This window comes from Sorex araneus, chromosome 6 (genome assembly GCF_027595985.1).
Source record: "Sorex araneus isolate mSorAra2 chromosome 6, mSorAra2.pri, whole genome shotgun sequence".
Classification (NCBI taxonomy): domain Eukaryota; kingdom Metazoa; phylum Chordata; class Mammalia; order Eulipotyphla; family Soricidae; genus Sorex; species Sorex araneus.
Window position 1 is genome coordinate 127819561 of NC_073307.1, and position 19286 is coordinate 127838846.

At 34.8% G+C, this 19286-nt stretch overlaps 1 pseudogene; it reads right to left on the reverse strand.

The window, feature by feature from the left end:
- LOC129405955 (uncharacterized) overlaps positions 1 to 19286 on the reverse strand; it is a 190511-nt pseudogene that overhangs the window by 77213 nt on the left and 94012 nt on the right.

Below are 19286 nucleotides of genomic sequence, written 5' to 3' on the forward strand. Positions count from 1 at the left end.
CATTTACATATGCAAATACTGAAACTTGAAGATTTACAAGTCACAGGTGCTTGTCGATGGCAAATCTGGGATCAAAATTTATCTTTCTCTCTCTTTATCTCTTTAAGAATTCAATCAGTTTTTTTGGAATAGGCTTCAGTGTGTTTCTAAATGGGTAGATTTCCCAGTATGAGTCATTTCCCTATATGTCATTTAACGAATATGGAGCAGTTGTCATTCTGTGACTTTTTATTTATAGTCTTGATGATTATCTATTTTGTCTTCATTCTAGATGTCATTTGTTATTGATGATCTTCTTTCAACAGCTGTCTCGGGATTTTGACAATTCATGAATACAAATTTGAAGTTATATCCTATATCCTATTTGTTCAAAGGTATCTTGAATAATCTCTCCTTGTCTAAGCAAGTGGAAAATTATCAAAGTGCTTTCTGCTGTAATACCTGAATCAATTATTTAAAGCCATATACTTAATAAATAATTATCAAGCAATTTGTACTCTATGCATTTTATATATGCTTTTAAGTGCCCTTTAAAGTTCTGAGTCTGTGATTCAATTACAATAAAATAAATTTTACTTAATGATTTCATACATGTGCATTATTTAATGTTATTGAAATGTGCATGCAAATATGATTGCAATTGTGAATTTTATGATATGAATATCTTACCATAATTTTTTAAAGTTCCATAGTGTTATACAGGAAGAGAAAACAAGATAATAATTTGCAATTATTCCTGTATTTTGGTAACATGTATACTAAATAACAAATCTGAAGGCATTCAGTTTCATCTTTAATTCAGGAGAACTAAGTGAGTTCTTTTTCCGTAGACCTATCTGCTATTCTCAAGCTCCATTTAATGCATCTTAAGAGAGATTCAGTTAATTACTTAGAAAACATTTGAAATTATTGGTTTGGATAATTACTCTTCTCATACCATTTGTTTCCATCTTTTTGTGATTCATTAAACATATATCTGAGGATAATGCATGTCCTTTTATTATAACAATTATTGTATAAATGATTCTTACAGATTTTGCTATCCCAGTGAATCCCTTGCCCATTTTGGTCCAAGATTTCTTTTTTGTTGTTGCTTTCCTGTTGTTACATTTTGTTTGTCTGTTTGGGGAGCGACACCTGTTGGTGGTCAGAGCTTATTCCTGGTTCTTCACTCAGGGATCACTCCTGGCAGAATGTGTGGGAACATATGTGGTGCCAGAGATTGAATGCATTTGGGCTACATGCAAAGTAGGTGTTTTGTCCACTATACTGTCTCTCTGTCCCTCTGGTTCTAACTTTCTGAAAAATGTTGAAAGTTGAATTTCTCCCATTGGAACCCAGAGGCTCTTCCAGAAGAGTATTAGCTGAGATGATGGAGATGAATAAGACACTGTGCTCAGGAAGTGCATTGTAAATGTTAAACTGGACTCAAAACAACTCAAGTCTGGCTTCCAATTTTGCCTGTGTAGTAGTAGTAGTAGTAGTATTTTGGTTAAACTATAAGCTCTAGTTTATAAGATTATTAGTATTATTATACCAGTTGTTACACACAGTGCTCATATGTAATATAAAGTACATATTTTAAGTGTTGGTTATTTTTATTAATTATTATCAGAGCATTTTCTAGGTCAGTGACTGAATCAAATATTAATAATGTGGCAGCTGAATTTTTGTGTTTTCTGTTCTCAGTAACACAGGAATTATCAGTTTTGTTTTTAATTTGAATCTTGGAGAATTATGAGATAAATTAAAAAAATGTATCATAAAAAATGCAACTTAGAAATAACAATGGGAGGTAAAAAATTATTATTAAACATGGATAGGAACTAAATTGAAGAATTAAAGGAGTTAATTGAGAAATATTTTTCCTGTGAAGTGTATATTTTATGTCATATAAAAAGACTTTTGACAGTTAAAACAATTATGAGAGTTTTATCCTTAATTTTTTTTAAGTATTTTTCTTTAAAGAACACAATTTTAATTGTTTGCTATTTGGAAGAAAGTTCCATTAATTTTACTAGAATTACATTTTTTCCTTCTACTTTTTTTTTCTGATGGTTTCTCTTTTGACAGGCTTTAAAACAACTTCTTTAGAAATTATTGTTCTGTTTTCCTTAGAAGATCTTTATCTAAGACAGAAAGGAAAACGAACATAGTGATTAAATATTTGATAGTAGATACATACTAGCTATCAAAATTTTTTCTGTAAGAAACTAGTGTCAGCATATAAATGCAGGTTACTTAAGAAGCTGTCATCAGGGTCAACTTAATTCCACTCAGATAGTCTGACACTAACAGTACAAAATGTAGTTTCCTTTCTCTATGCAAATCATGGCATGACTTAAATTTCTACACTGTTCACTCAAAACCTTATGTGTTTGTAGCTTGCCTCCTCACTTATTTTATGTGTCCATATGTCTATGGTTCTGAATTTATGCATTGGCATTTTTTTTTCAACTAGATGTATTTATCCACTAAACCATTCATTTGTAAGGATTTATCTTTATGAATTGTCTTAAAGAAATAAGGGGTTTAATTCAATATTAGGAACTAGAGAATCTGGGTGAAAATGTTGAGAATGTCTCTTAATGTTTTCCAAAAGTTTTAGAGGACAAAATATTAAGAAATCTTTGTTTGCAGTCACATTGGAAGTTGACTTTGGGGGACCAGCAAATCAGTGAATTTATTGCCATTTGATTCATAGAGAAGGGAGATAAGCACACTTGGTTATGAGTTTGGAATCATGCACATGTGAACCATTACTAACAGTGTCGGAAATCACTGATTATCGAGAATTTGGGGAAAAAAACAAATAAGTGTGCTTCCCCATTTTCTCTCTCTACAAAAACCCCTTCTGTCGCGTGCCGCTTCGTCCAGCGAAGAAACACGCAACTCGGAGATCCTTTTGGCTGCGATTTATTCAGGAACTTTCTCATGCGTTAGAGAAGAAACCAGGAACGGGGACGAGGAGGAAGGAGGAAAGGGGGACGCATGAGGGAGAACCGACTAGCTAGGTGACTTCCCTCCTTATCTACCTGCTTGTTTGCCCTCAAGTGTCTGCAGCTGATAAACTAGCCAAAACTTGTGAGCGTGACAAGACATCCTGATTCCCCATCAGGTGTTGTTCACAAAGCACGGTGCAACCAACAAGAAACAGGTGTTCACAAAGCACGGTCCCATGGAGGCTCTCCACACCTTCTTGTGACTGTGCAAACATGATGTTTGTTTTGAGGACATGAGTCTTCCATCTAAGAGCCTGCCAGCATGTTTCTAACAAAACTATTTTATTTTTGTTTGCAGGATGGGGGGGGTTAGAACATTTGTTACCTGTTATATTTTTTTAATTGAATCATTGTGAGATGCACAGTTACAGAGTTGTGCATGACTAATTTCTGTCATATCATGTTTCAGCACCCTTTCTTCATCAGTATTCATTCCCCTTAACAATGTCACTAGTTTCCCTCCCTGCTGCTCCTCTGCCTCTATAGCAAAGTCTCTCTCTCTCTCTCTCTCTCTCTCTCTCTCTCTCTCTCTCTCTCTCTCTCTCTCTCTCTCTCTCTCTCTCTCTCCTTTTTGGCATTATGGTTTATAATACCAATGTTGAAAGCACTCGATTCTTGTCCAGTTCAATCATTTCCAACTATTACTGTCATATTTTTTGAATCTATCCCCATGTCTACCATTTGATTTGTACTTGAGCAACAGAGGAAGGGAATTTTCACAGTTAAAATTGCAGAGGTTCAGATCAAAATGTCACTTGGCTGTAAATTCATCTCAATTCATTGCACAGTTTGTCCTAGGTGTGAGACTTGCAATTGTTTACAGGGGTGTATGATTTCATTTCAACACTTCTCCATTCTAGGAAGAAATGAAATGCCCCATTATCCATTTTCTACAAATCCTTATATTTAGTCATGAGCCAAACATTTTAGCTTAACCACTTCTTCGCTTCAGTTCTTCTCCAGGTAAGTCAGCACCTAACATTCTGGTGCTGATTTACTGTGATTTTTTTCTTTTTACTATTACGTTTTCCCTCCAACTTGTATTTATTCATTTACTTTTGTAAATAAAAAAGTTCCCTCTACCCTGTCAGGTTTAATTTATACCTAGGAACTTGGGAATCAGACTGAGGAAAGACGATTAGCCAGAGAAAATACAGGTTTAATTATTTACATACAGAAGTTCACAGAAAAATGTTATTCAAGCATGGGATTAGAATTTGGAACTTACATGCCTTTTTAATAAGAAAAGAGTGCACAGGAGTGCATTTATGGAAAATAACAAACTTTCTGGACAGATTCTGGTTTCCTAGGAGAATAAAAGAAAGCTATGCATGGTCAAACTGCGACAATATTTAGATGATGCTTGGGAATTTCTTTCTCCTATTAACCTTCCCTGGTTCTCCCATATTTGTTCCACAGCAGATTCTTTGTGGAAACTAAATTTACTTTTGTTTTTTAGTTCTTTCAGAACAGTGCATCTGGCCGATGAGAAACTTAAGGTTCTCCATCACTTTCTTCTGAAAAACTTTTCACATAGTTTGCTATCCCATATTGTCATATTTGTGTCCATTTAATTTTCTCTGAAATGCATATCACACTATCACCTTCCATTTTCAGATAATCTCCCTCTCCCTCCTTCACTTCTGCAAAGACTCCCAAATCATTCTGTTGCTCCAGCCACCTTTCTTATTTCAATCTTCCTTCAGGTTATCAAACTTTTATTATTTCTTGTTTGTTTGCTTCCGAGGGCTAACCTCCCAGACATACCTGTTTTATCTGCTCTTTTTTGGAGGGTATATAAAAGTCAACAAAGAAGGTTTGCTTTCCTAAGGAGTCAGCTACTTCTCAGGATGGAAATTAAAGAGTGTTCAGCATTCTTTTCATAAAGGTACAAGAGGGCTTAATAATTTCTTGCTTTTTGATTTGAAGTTTAAAAGAACCACCTATCCCTTACTTGCACTGATCTGAAGAATTCCATTTTATTCTTATGGTTGAGTTTGTATTAATTTGAACTTATAAAATATGAACAATTAAAGTGAAAATAAGGAAAGAGGAGATGGACTATTCATTCTGTCATCCTTGACACTCATGCCCACCCACAGGTTTTTCAGACCAACTTGAAGTATGCTTGGCAGCTGCTTCCCCTTCACCTCTGACTTGTGAAAAATAAATATTGGCTGACACTGATACATCACAGTTGAAATTTTCTTTGCTTCTCTTCCCCAGGTTATGACACATTAGAAGTTAATAAAAATTCATCAGTCTACTGAGATAGACAGTTACTATTTGGGAATACATTTTTCCTCTACAGGAATACATTTTTCCTCTACAGGAAAAAAAACTGCTTGGGAAAATAGGGACTTAAAAATTGGGATATCAGTAATGACTTTTGCCAATAAATTAAAATATTGTGTTAGTAAGAATTTTGGGGAAACTGAAAAACTTGCGCGTGAGACTATCATTTCAGTAGAATAGTAAATTTAGTAATCTTCTAGAAAGAGCAGTAATTGTAAGACACCTGTAATTGGATCTGTGTGCATATGAAATTTAATAGCAACAACAAAAATCCATATTTCAATAGAATATATTTACCATGAAAAAATATTATTATTATAGGAAATGGCAAAAACTTGAATTCCAGCAAGATTGTTCTAAAGGAAAAAGCATTTCCATGAACTCAGGTCTTGAGATCAATCTACCTTCATGGAGATGAATCATACTATAATGTTTCCTATGGTCTGGAGAATGTGCAGAGTCACCTATAGGCATCCCTTTGTAGTCGTTCCTGTATTAATGAGTTAGGTACCAAGTCTGTTTTTAAGGGCAGTCACTGAGTTTTGCAGAACCAAACTCCTAAGTTTTAGTGAATATAGATAAGAATCATTAAAATAATTGCTATAAATACAGGATCTCAGATCGCACCTAAGATTAGCTAACCTTGTAATGGGGTTCATAAATATTTCACAATATCTTCCAAAGCTGAGCATCTGCTTATATTATTCATAATTCCTTGTACTACAATCACCTTTCTTTTATTCACTTCTATTCCTTAACCTTTTCCTGTGATTTTTTTCCTCCCCAAGTTTGTTGGTATTTATTATTCTTTGTTTATTATTTTCTCTAGTAAATTCCTAGTACTATTTCAAATATCCATTATATTTTTTCACCTCCACTGGAAAGTTCTCTCTGATCTTCTTGATCCTCCATCCCTCTCAGAGAACCTGGCAAATTACCGACAGTATCCAGCCCAAAAGCAGAGCCTGGCAAGCCAAAAACAGTGCAACAAGTCTCACAATGGAGATGTTACTGGTGCCCACTCGAGCAAATTGATGAACAATGGGACAACAGTGCTACAGTGCTACCTTTTATCTAAAAAAAAAACCAATATCCTTTTTTTAGGAAGTAATTCTAAGTAAATTGAACCTCATATAACAAATAAACAAGACTAACGTTACTGGATTGAAGAAAACACAACGCAGAAACCTCAAAATATATTATCTATCACTGTATACAAACATAATATATATCTTTAAATAGTTTATTGCTTATGGAACAATTTCTGAGTTTTCATGATTTCACTTAAAATTAATGCTATTATAGCTTTTATTAGAAGGATACCATGAACCTTGATACTGGCATGCCAATGTAACTACAGTAGTACTCTGGCATATTTTTCTGGGTATTTTATATATGCACAAATTAAATATATGTCAACTTCCCAAAGCACTATTTATTTTTTCCTAAAAAGTCTTTCATTGTTTTCAAATGAATGATTAATAACTTTATCTGTAAGAATATTCTTTAACTGCCTTTGAATCCCTATTTACATCTAATGCTTTTATTTCATAAGGAAGTTTTTTGGAATATGGAAGATGGGCAATATTCATAAAAGCCTGATTTCTCCATTGTTGGGCTACATAGGTTGCTGGAACAGGGCAAAATGAAAAAAAAATAGTCCCTTCTAATTTTCTTCTTTAACATGCCTTTTATATAACACAGCAGGTAGGGCGTTTGCCTTGCATATGGCTGACTCAGTTTCAATTCCTCCATTCCTCTCAGGAGCCTGGCAAGCTACCGAGAGTATCCCGCCTGCACGGCAGAGCCTGGCAAGCTACCCATGGCGTATTCGACATGCCAAAAACAATAATAATAAGTCTCACAATGGAGACATTACTGGTGCCTGCTCGAACAAATCGATGAACAATGGGACAACAGTGCAGTTTATCTAAAACAAACAAACAAACAAACAATATCCTTTTCCAGGAAGTAATTCAGCAAATTGAATCTCACATGCAAAATAAGCAAGTCAAATGATGATTTGTGTATTATAAACTATAAACAAAATAACAGAACAAAGAATGCTGTTAATGGAAACATTGTCTTTTATTTAAAGTCTGTTAATTAGTATGTCAGAGTCTTTTTATTTTATATATATATACATATATATATATATATATGTATATATATATTGCTTTTGGGGTCACACCAGGCAATGCTCAGGGATTAGTCCTGGCTATGCACTCAGGAATTACCCCTGGCGCTGCTCAGGGAACCATATGGGATGCTGGGAATCAAACTGGGGTCAGCTGCGTGCAAGGCAAACGCCGTACTCGCCATGCTATCGCTCCAGTCCCACCATTAATATTTTTATTTGCTATCACTGTTCATAATGTTCAGACATAGAGCCATGGAGGCAGAAAGAGAAGTGGCTTATTCACTGTGGGGTGCTGTTAGCCAATTAATGGGTGACCTGGGACTCAGTGCAGGTGTTCGACCTGGCACAGACCCTCCACGATAGGGACCTGCTCTGCCAGCTGCCAAACAACCTCTGGGCTCACTCCATCAACCTCAAGGAGATCAACCTGAGACTGCAGATGTCCCAGGTGCTACCCAGAAATGCAGGCAGGTGCATGTTTGTCAAAATGCAGATCGTTACAACATGCAAGTTGACCAAAAGCTTTGATCCGGTAGACTGGGAAAACATGTAAAGGGGATTATAACCCACCCCCATAGCCTCCATCCCTCTCGGAGAGCCCGGCAAGCTACCGAGAGTATTCCACCCGCACAGCAGAGCTTGGCAAGCTACCCATGGCATACTCAATATGCTAAAAACAGTAACAACAATGGACCTCATTCCCATGATTCTGAGAGACCCCAATACACCATCGGGCTACACCAGCAAGCGACAGGAACGAATGGAGACTTTACTGGCAACTGGCTCCTGCTGGAACAAATCGATGAACAATGGGATGACAGTGAAGATGATGACAGTGATTAATGTTCCATGGAAGGAAAATTTTAAACCTTCAAGCATATGTCTAAAAAGTCATCCCGAGTGCGTACAGTCAATTCTGAATGCAAATGTTCAGGACATTATCTTGCATAAGAATCATTGAAATTCATGCAATTTCTATTTTATGGTTTGAGGAGGAGGAGGAAAAAGAAAATAGTAACAAACTAATCATGATGAAGTAATAAAGTAGTAAAATTAACTAAAATTCAAAAAACAAATACTTTGATGTTATTAATGTAATATTTTCTTTGATAGATGTATTAGTTTTATCATCAAAATTTGTAAAAAACTAAGGAACGCCGAGGGGCGCATGCACTCGCGGGCTCTCCGGGCAGCTCTGTCTCACCACCCGCGTTCGGTGCTCTGGAACCGCAGTGTGCGAACTGGATCGGGACGGCCGTTGGCCAAGGACTGGCGAGGGAAGAGCGAGGACCAAGCTGGTTGCTGATTAGTTACCGTTTATTCAATCTTCCATCTTTCTCATTTCCTGCACTCTCAGCTCCATCCTCTCTCTGGATCAACTGCTGCCTCTCTCTCTAGTCTCTCCTCCTCCTTGTCTCTCCCACCTTGCCCTCTAGGCTACACCCAGCCAGGTAGCAAAATCAACATAAGAAAGCCCTTCCTGAGGGCAGGGCATTCCAAAGCCCTTCCTGACTCTTAAGGTTTTTTTCCTTTCCTTAGTCCAAACACTTATTAACATCTTAATACTAGTTATTTTTGTATGGACATAGCAAGAGATTCATTGAGGCTTGCAAGGCAGCTCTCCTGGCAACATCTTGCCACAGGCTCAGACCACAGCACTCAGGCCAGATTAATCATTCCTCACCCTAGCAGGGTCCAAATCTAGTTATCACTGTTTGGATCATGACAACATTTGTCCATGATCAAGGTCTTAACTTATAGTTAAGAATGAGGCACTTTGGCCAGGCCCATCTCGATGCCAGGGTAGCACATAACTTATCGCTTGCCCTGGGTCCTTCTCGTCCCATGTCAGGACCCTGCTTTGGGGATGCTAGGAAGTAAGGGCAGCTGAGGCTTAGGTCAAGAGAACAGATGCCCTGGAGGAAAATATCATGTAGAGTCAAATGACTCCCAGGTTACAAAAGCATAACATTTGTTAAGTCTTCCTGTGTCCATACAAAAAGGACTTGCTCTGAATAAACTATGCAAAGGACTCAAGGAGAACAGAAAAACATTATTTACAAGTCAACAGAACACTAAGAAAGAAGCTACAAATAAACACAGAGGAATAGGAGCACTGTGACAGGAGTAACCCAATAAACCTAAACTACCTGAAGCTATGTTATCCTACAAAAATTATATAGTCACATAATCAGATGATGAATTATTGCTTTAAACAGTACTTTGAGAATATCAGAAATCCAATTCTTATAAACATATGTTCTTATGAACAAAACTGCATTAAATTTATTATGGAAGAAGCCTCAAACATTACAGAGATTAATGGTTTTCCCAGGGTCAAAAGGGTCAACTCGTCTATAGTAGCCTTGTAATAAGGCTACTATACTTATAGAATAGACACCTGAAAATTGCCTATATAACCCCATCTGGACCTTGAAGATTTTTTAGTTTCATCAGTAAAAGAAACAGTCTGAAGTTAAAAGATCAGGCTTTTAACTTCAGAAATTACCGAAGTTTCTGAAATTAAGACCTCATTGTAAGGTATGTGCAAGCCTCAAACAGACAAACTACTGAGTGTGGCAGTTTTACTCAGTTTATTTTCTGAGAGCTGGTTCATCTTTTTCTGACTCCTGATATAGACCACTGGCCAGAATTTTAAGGCTGCTCAATGCAAAAAATTAAATTTTGTTTAATTTTAACAGTTTTATGTTCTGATTATATAAATAGTGATTGTGCTGATTAGAAATAAAATACACAATTTGGGCAGAAAATAGGAAGCCACAGTGCATTTATTTAAATAAAGAAATTTAACAGTTAGAGATAGCGGGAATACACCAAAATATTTAGCATCAAAAATAATAGAATGTAATCTAAAATAAAAATTTGGAAACATTTGCTTTTTTTAAAGCATAGTATTATTCAGAGACAATTGTTTAAGATTATTGGAGAACCAGTGTCTATATCCAAAGCCTTTCCTTCTATTCCTTTATTTACATTGATTGTAGTGACATTTTGGGATTATTTTAAATTTCAACTCTTATACTTGTTAGTAATTTAAGAATTAATTTTCCAAATCCCAGTGGATATTTAGCCTTTCAAGCACTGTGTTTTCATTTGTAAATGGGGATACTAAATTCCAGTGGATATTTAGTTTTTTGAACACTGTTTCTTCATTTGTAAATAAAGAATATGAATTTCCTTCTAAGGACATTTAAAAGAATATTCTTTTCAACAGACAAGATCAAACAGTAAAAGAAAGATCTTAGTTCCTGTTCTAATTAAATATGCGCTTTATCATTTTTATTCTCTAGCCACAAAGAAATGTATTGTAAATTTATTTTCTAAGACTCATTTAACAACATTTAAGGTGCCTTATGCTTTTTGAGATATTGCAAATATTTTTTACAAAAATGATGGCTGTCCTCCACCTTTCAGCAACTTCCCAAAAATATACATACTCCTTGGACTAAAAAAAAAATGTATCACACATGGGCAATCATCTAAGTGATTCAGCTGAGCCTCAGCTAAACCCAAGTTAAAAGCTATTCTCAATCAAGATACAGGTGGAAGACTAGATCCTTCTAAAGCTCTCATAAACTGGAGAGGAGCAGAGGTAACATATATCAGTCAAACTTTTCTCAAATTGCTGATGTAAACTAAATGAATGGTGCAATTGATTTGAAGTTTCTAAGTGTAGGGTTATTAGGAAACAGCTAAGAAATGGATGATTTAATTCATGTCAGTTTCACAAAAAAAGTGTCAATTGGAGTCTTAAAGGGGCAATATGCGTTTACTTAGAATAGTTTTAAATAAGGAACAAAAACTCTAAATCCAGTTATATCTTCAAAGTACATTCTTTTAACTGAGGTTATCTCTTTTTTCTTCTTACACTTCTTCCTTCCTTCCTTCCTTCCTTCCTTCCTTCCTTCCTTCCTTCCTTCCTTCCTTCCTTCCTTCCTTCCTTCCTTCCTTCCTTCCTTCCTTCCCTCCTTTCCTTCCTTCCCTCTTTCTTCCTTTCTTTCCTTATTTATTTATTTTTTCTTTACTATTCTCTTCTTTATTTTTCCTTCCCTTCCTCCCTTCCTTCCTCCCTTTTTATATATATAATATACATATGTGTATACACACTATATATAACACTATATATGTGTGTACGTATACACACACTATATATATACACACATGTGTGTGTCTGTGTGTGTGTGTCTGTGTGGGTGTATTGGTGGCATGAGCCACACAATGCAGTGCTCAAGTATACTCACACTACTCATAGTCTATCCTTCGGGTGACTTCTGAGATACCTAGAGGAAGATGAGATACTGAAGATGGAACCAAAGCCATCCACAGGCAAATACCTTAACCCTTAACTCTTCTACTGTTTCTTTGGTGTTACATATTTCATTTAAAAATATTAAAATGCAATTGCTTATTAATTTTAGTTGAAATATAATCAGAGTTTACATGATAACTTATTAGTAGAAATATGTTCCCACTTAAGTTAATCAGGCTTAATTCAGGAAAAAAAAAAGTCATGTATTGGGGATTGACTGAGACAAGGGATTTATTTATAAATTTGTGCGTTTCATATTTCCTATTTTGAAGGAACATTCATTAATTAGTGATGCAGGAACTGTGATGTGGGTCTCTGTGTTTATCCACAGCTCCCAAGTTCTTCATATTTTCAGAAACATAAACATTGAGTAATAAAGATGCTTAGACTCATAGAAAGATAGAAAACCATACTTGTAAGTAGAACATAAAAAAAAATCCCAGAAGGTGAGCAGCTTAGTATAGGACTAAGTTAAATATGGCTTCTTTTCTGTTTTTGTTTGTTTGTTTGTTTGTTTAAATAGGAAACCCAGGGCTTTCTGTTACTTATCAAGCTAAGTATAAGAGGATTATCATTTCTTTCCCAGAGATACTTTGTTAAGTTAGGGTCTCTCTGTGTTGTTAAGATAAGACTAGCAGTTTGTGTGTACCTAGGGCTCTAGTACTGTTCTTTATCTCCAGTTCTCCTGTACACCAAGAGCTGGGACAGAATTAATGGTCTTCTCAAAATGTGAAGATTAATTAATGGTCTTCTTCGCAAGACAGAGCCTGACAAGCTACCCGTGGAGTATTCGATATGCCAAAAACAGTAACAAAAGTCTCACAATGGGGATGTTACTGGTGCCAGCTCGAGCAAATCGATGAACAATGGGATGACAGTGCTACAGTGTTCAAAATGTGAACTACCTAGTCTCAGAGAAAGAGTGCACAAATTTGAAGAAATGCCTAAAATTTAGACTTTAGTCAGCTAAAATGGAATTGCAAGCAACAATGGCAAGGGGAACATTGGGGCTTCCTGCTTTTCATTCACACAAAAATACACACATAGAATTAAAAGATATTTTTAAAATACTATAAAAATAATTCATTTTCCTTAAGTTCTAGTATAAGAAATGAATATGACTAGATTTACTCTTGACTCTTATAATCGGCTTTAAAACATTATTTCATATTCACTAATTGTACTTTAGCAGAATATCAATATGTTTCATAGCAATCCTTTGTCTTCCAGGAGTCAGTATCACATAGATAAGTCACTATCACATAGATAAGAATATGAGATTGAAAAGTATTTTTTTTTTACTTTTTAATTTTTGACCATAAACAGCAATGCTTAAAATGCAGAAAACCTCCAAAACTGAGCCACAGCCATGTTCAAGGCCACTTTCCACACGCTTGGACTAGCCTCACCCATGAAGGAACCAACAGAGGAACCCAGGTATGTGGGACTCGTGGCTGAAATCTCTGAGCCTGCTTGGATCAGGTGTGGGCCTCTGCACCCATATCCCCTGTTTTGCAATAACTTGGCAGTCACACTCACAAACTCACCCCTGCTCACCGTATCCCCCCCCAACCACACCATGTAATCTCATCAACGGCCAAAAGCCAGAGACTATAAAACAAAGCTCCCAGAAGAGAGCTATACAATTTTTCCTGGAGTGTGAGGCTGCATTTGTAGCTGCAGGACCTCTTTATTTTATTTATTTATTTATTTATTTATTTATTTATTTATTTATTTATTTATTTATCCCACATGCAGAGCCTGGCAAGCTACCTGTGACGGATTTGATATGCCAAAAACAGTAACAGCAACATGCTCTTTGTGTTCCTGGAGCAAGCAGACATGATTGGGCTACACTAGCATGAGACAGGGACAAATGAAGACATTACTGGTGCCCGTTCGAGCAAATCAATCAACAATGGGATGACAGTGATAGAGTGACAGTGATAGAGTGACAGTGATACCAAGTGACAGTGATACTCAGGGGATACTCCTGGGTCTTCACTCAGGAGTAAACTCATGTGAGGTTTAGGGCAACATATGGGATGCCAGGAATCAAGTCCATCAAACTCGGGTCTGCTGTGTGCAAGGCAAGTACCTTACTTGTTACACTATCACTCTGACCCCTGAAAGTAAATTAATTTTTAAGGAATTAAATAGTGTAATTAATAAACTACAGATAATAAAATGTTCCATCCCAATCATAGCACCTACCAGTTAAGTTTTTGATTATATTAGAGATGTCACTCACTATTTTCTAATCTTCATAAAAATATATGTTGATTAGGAGCAATTGAGTTTTAAAAATTATTTTTAATTTTTTAAATACATTTATTTAAAAATTATTTTTAAATTTTTTAATTAAAATATTTTTAAAATAATTTTTAAAACTAGCTAGATCTCAGCAAATTTTAAGTAATTAATTATCTATAATCCAGTGATTATTTTTAAATCAAACCCTGATATTTATTTTTCCAGTATCATACAGCCTGTAAGACAAAAGTGCCTTTCCTAAATACAGATATAAATATGTCCTCCATCTTCTTTGTAGGAAATAATCGCCCTATCCTATGCAGCACATATTTACAACTCAAGCAATTAAATTTTTACATACAACTTGTCCACATCATGTAACTGAGTTACCATTGCTTCTTTACAGTTTTCCACTGTATTTTGATAATGCATCTTAAATTATATAAATAAGTTATATTTTTGTGCTTGTGGAGGGTAATTTACTGAGCTGAGTGGAAGGTAAATTATCCAGTAATGGAAATAAAACATATACCCTTGGAGCCATAGAGATAATACAAGACAAGTAGGCATCTATGTTGAAGCCTGTCAGACAACCCACTGGGTTTCATCCCCAGCACCGCATAATGTTCCAGGACTAATACCTGAGCATGCAGGAATAAACCCTGAATTCTGGTGAGCGTGCCTGCTAAATGAAACAAAACAAAAAAGTGTTCCCTTGATTTAAGAATTTTTATAAGATGATGAAACAAGATCAGGAAAAACAGCAACAGTATCACCATAAGTCATTAAAGATTGATGTTTATCCATTGACTTTGACTATAGCACCTTTATGCTTAGAAGTATATATTAATGTCAAACATAATTGATCAAACTTATGTACTAATTACAAATATCATAACACTTCAGATCCCATTCTAATTTTATCTCAAATGCCCAAAGTTAAATGCTTGAATGTATGTTTTTTGTAATCCGCAGTGATTTTTAAAATGTCTTTCAACAAGTAAAAAGCAAAATATTGAACAAAACATTACATGAAAAATTACACATTCCTTTTTAAAAAATAAGAGCAGCATTGGTTGTGAGAAGAAAAATTTTCTATAGTTTCACAATTTTTTTAATTGTGTAATTTATGTTTTGTTAAAATAGCAGAAAATAAAGATTTAGTACTATCATTTTAATAAGGATTCAATCTCCTTTGTACATTATGATCTATTTATGAGTATATTTTTACTATAAATAAAAAAAGTTAAAAATTAAGTTTTTTTTCTAGCTAAGAAATATTACATACATTAAGTACTTTGCCTTGCTTTTGGCCTACCCCCTTTTGATCTCCATACCCACATACGGTGCTCTGAGCAGTCCTACGAATTATCCCTGAGCATAGAACTAGGAGTAAGCACTGATGCAGCATAGTACCACCAACCAATAAAACAAACAAACAACAACAAAAATGCACAGCAGTTTTATTCTCCCAAGTTTAGCTTGTGAAATCAGAATCAGAAAAAAAAATTGCTGAATAGTAATTAATGCTTCTTCAAACGTGATTATAACAAAAGTGCAAAATGTTTCTCATATTTTAATATAGATCTCTCTTATTGTGCTTCTCCAGAGTGCTGTGCTGTAGCTTCCAAAAAGAATTAGAAACATTTTGCTGAACAAATAATTTTAGTTTTTCTAGGTCACTGAAAGAGTCAGTTGGAAGCAGGTTAAGAATTTCTGCATAAATAGAATTGAAAGGAAAGGGATTCTTTCCAATTAAATATTCATTTCAGAATATTATGAAAATATTCAGGAATTTTAAAAAAATAGTATTTACATATTCCCAAGAATAAAATGACAAATAATTTCTACTAAATACTTCAAGAATATTTTCCCCCAGGTGTGTGAGGGTTTGTGAGGAGAGCTATTCTCAAGGCATTAATTAATGTTGGCATTAATAGTTTTGTGGTAGAAGGAAAACACTTGCCTTTTTTAGCATCACAAAAAGTGATCTATACAGCTACTTATCTTCTATTGATTAAATATAAACAAAAAAACAATATTATCTACCGAAAATGTTTCTGTAACAAATCCATTCCTATTTTTTCCTCTATAATTTACTTTAAGTACATATCCATTAAGCAGATCAGATTACTTTATATTGAACATAACTCATAGTTTATTCTTTCAGAGACATGCAATATAAAATAAGGAGTTAGCCCTTTAACTTCAGTGTACAATGATGACTAGGGAGTTTCATACTCTTTAAAAGCCTTTAAAGTAGCAGAACACTAGTCACCCATTATTTATTTTCAATGAAGTCATTATATACAGACTACATATATGAATGGAAAAAATCTTCAATAAGATAAAAGAAAGGAAATATTTCACTTACAACTACCAGTCATCTATGGTATGGGATATGTCCTATAAATTGGGAATACTGTTCTAGGTGAGATCTAGAATTGATAATGGGAAGACATGGTCAGAGGGGGGAAAAGAACCAATGTCATCTTGATTTGGGTATCTCTGATGGTAAGTGATGCTGAGCACTTTCTCATGTGCCTACTGGCCATCCACCTATTTTCCTCTGAGAAGTGTCTATCCGTTTTCTCTTCTCATTTTTTGATAGTTTTTGAATTTATTTTTGTTGTTGCTGTTGATCTTTGTGAGTACTTTATATAACCTGGATATCAAACTTTTATCTGATGTGTTCAAAACGAAAATATTTTTTCCCATTCTGTTAGCTGTCTTTTAGTTTTGGCCTAAGGTTGTTTTTGGTTTTGTGTTTGCCCTGCAGGAACTCTTTAATTTTATTTAGTTCCACTTGTTAATTTTTTATTGTGTTGTCTTGGCTAGTGTTATAAGATTATTGAAGACACCTCTGAGGTTCAAATCTTGAAATGTTCCGTCTATAATTTTCTCAATGTACTTTATATGGGTGAGTGGTATATTCATACATCCCAAACACAACATTAATAAAGCCGAAAACATGAGATCTGGCTTCAATGACCTCACTGGAAGATAGATAACAATTTTACATGTTTTCTCTTATTAAAATATTTTCAATAATTCCATTAGTCATTTTTTTCTTACAAGAAATATAAATTATTTTGTGTCTGCTAAGGGGGGCAAAGTTGTGGAGTCGGCTGGAAGCTATGGTCAATTATAGAGATCACATTGGTTTTGGGACTTGTATTGGAATGTAGAATGCCTGAAACAACTGTACCATAAACAGCTTTGTAACCCACAGTATTTAAATAAAGAAAAAGTTAAAAATAAAGATTTATCTGATAGCCACTAAGATAATAAACATAAAGGACTATCAGGTCATCATTAACTTATATCACTTGTATCACTTGTCATCCTGTTGCCCATCGATTTGCTCGAGTGGGCTCCTTTAACGTCTCCATTAGTCCCTGCCTCATGCTATTGTAGTACAATGGCATCTGCTCGCTCTAGGAACATGAAGAGCTTCAAACCTTTCATTCAGGGTCTTGACAAAGAAGTCTGACCATTTTGTAGGTGGGCGGAAAGGCGTTCTTTTGACATCCCATGGAATGCAGTCGGTAACGTCTCTAGTCCAGCGGTTGTCTCCAAATCGCATTATGTGTCTGGCCCATCTGATTTTCCACACCTTGGCAAACGAGACAGTGTCCCTGATTCTTGATCCTCGATGGAGCTTGGAACTCCGGATTCCTTCTCCTACTTGAGTGAAACGTGATCTCCAAGCATAGCTCTTTCGATTCCTCTTTGGGAGACCCAAATAGCATTCTCATCCTGTTTGCGTAGGGCCCAGGTCTTTGAGGTGTATGTTAGTGCAGGAAGGATGGTGGAGTCGAAAAGATGTGCCTGGAGTCAGAAGTTCTTTATCCTCTGGCTTTATTAACATTTTCACAAAATAATCCCACAAATTATTTAATTTCTTTATCCTCTTTTTCAAAATGATTAGAAACATTAAAATATATAGCAATGTGAAAACAGACATTTACAAAGGGAATGAAACTATGTTATTTAAAATTGTTAAAGTATTTATTATTTATTATATCATTCTACCTTGTAAACTATTAGAAATCAAAAAAGCTTACACAATTTATTTTATTCACTGAATAACAATAACAGTAAAACATAGGTGGATCTGTCAAATGGTTTGTTTACCCTTGGCAAATATAGATCTATAAAACAATGACTTTTTAACTTGTTTCAATGTGGGAAAGTTATAACAATGTAAAAAAATTTTAAAAATTGTCATCTGATATTATGCTAGTAATTAAACCCCATTAAATAGAAGGAGTTTGCTTCAGTATTTTTACTTATCATATGTCAACCAAAGTTGCATTTGAACTTATTATAATTGAAATACTTACTTGGGCTTTTGTTTTGTAAATGAACTTTATATTTTTTCATCAAATAATTTCCTGAAAAACATGGTTGCTAATAAAGTTGAGCTGAATAAGAATAATCCTGGCATTACAATTTTTTTTCTAATTTTGTTGACATGCCCAAGACATTAAAGTTATGTGTCTTTCTGTATAAGAAGGACATTTTCTTCGAACTAAAGTTGACAAAAACAAGGTCTATGCAGATAATAGAATTTGTAAATCAGGATTTCAGTTAAATTTCTCTTTCTCTCTCTCTCTCTATAAAATTTGCCAAAATTTATGAAAAGAAAAAAAAAACAAAGATTGTTTTTCCTGAGTTGTGTAATCAAATATTATATTTTCTTATAAATAAACAAAATAGGCCTAGTCAAGCTTACATCTGCAATGTACAAGCATACAATGGTTTTATATGCATATTTATTATTTGGTGTGACTTAAACATATAGAAAAAGAACAATGAGCACGAATTAAAACATATACATCATACCAAATGTGTTGCTGTGTTAAATACGTTTTTATGCTATTCTTTGAACAAATGTAAGTGTATTAATGACCAGATTTATTCAAAGGAGTTTAAATATATTATTTGGATATAAAAATCTGGTAAAATAATTAAGATGGAACCTAATCATTAAAAGTGTTGCAACTCACAGGCTATATTATCATTATTATTATTATTATTATTATTATTATTTTATTTTTGCTTTTTGGGAGACACCCAGCAATGCTCAGGGGTTACTCCTGGCTCTGCACTCAGAAGTTACTCCTAGCGGTGCTGGGTGGCCCTATGGGATGGAACCCAGGTCGGCCGCATGCGCGTGCAAGGCAAATGCCTACCCACTGCACTATAGCTCTGGCTTCAGGCCATATTATTTTTTTTAATTTATTTTATTGAATCACCATAT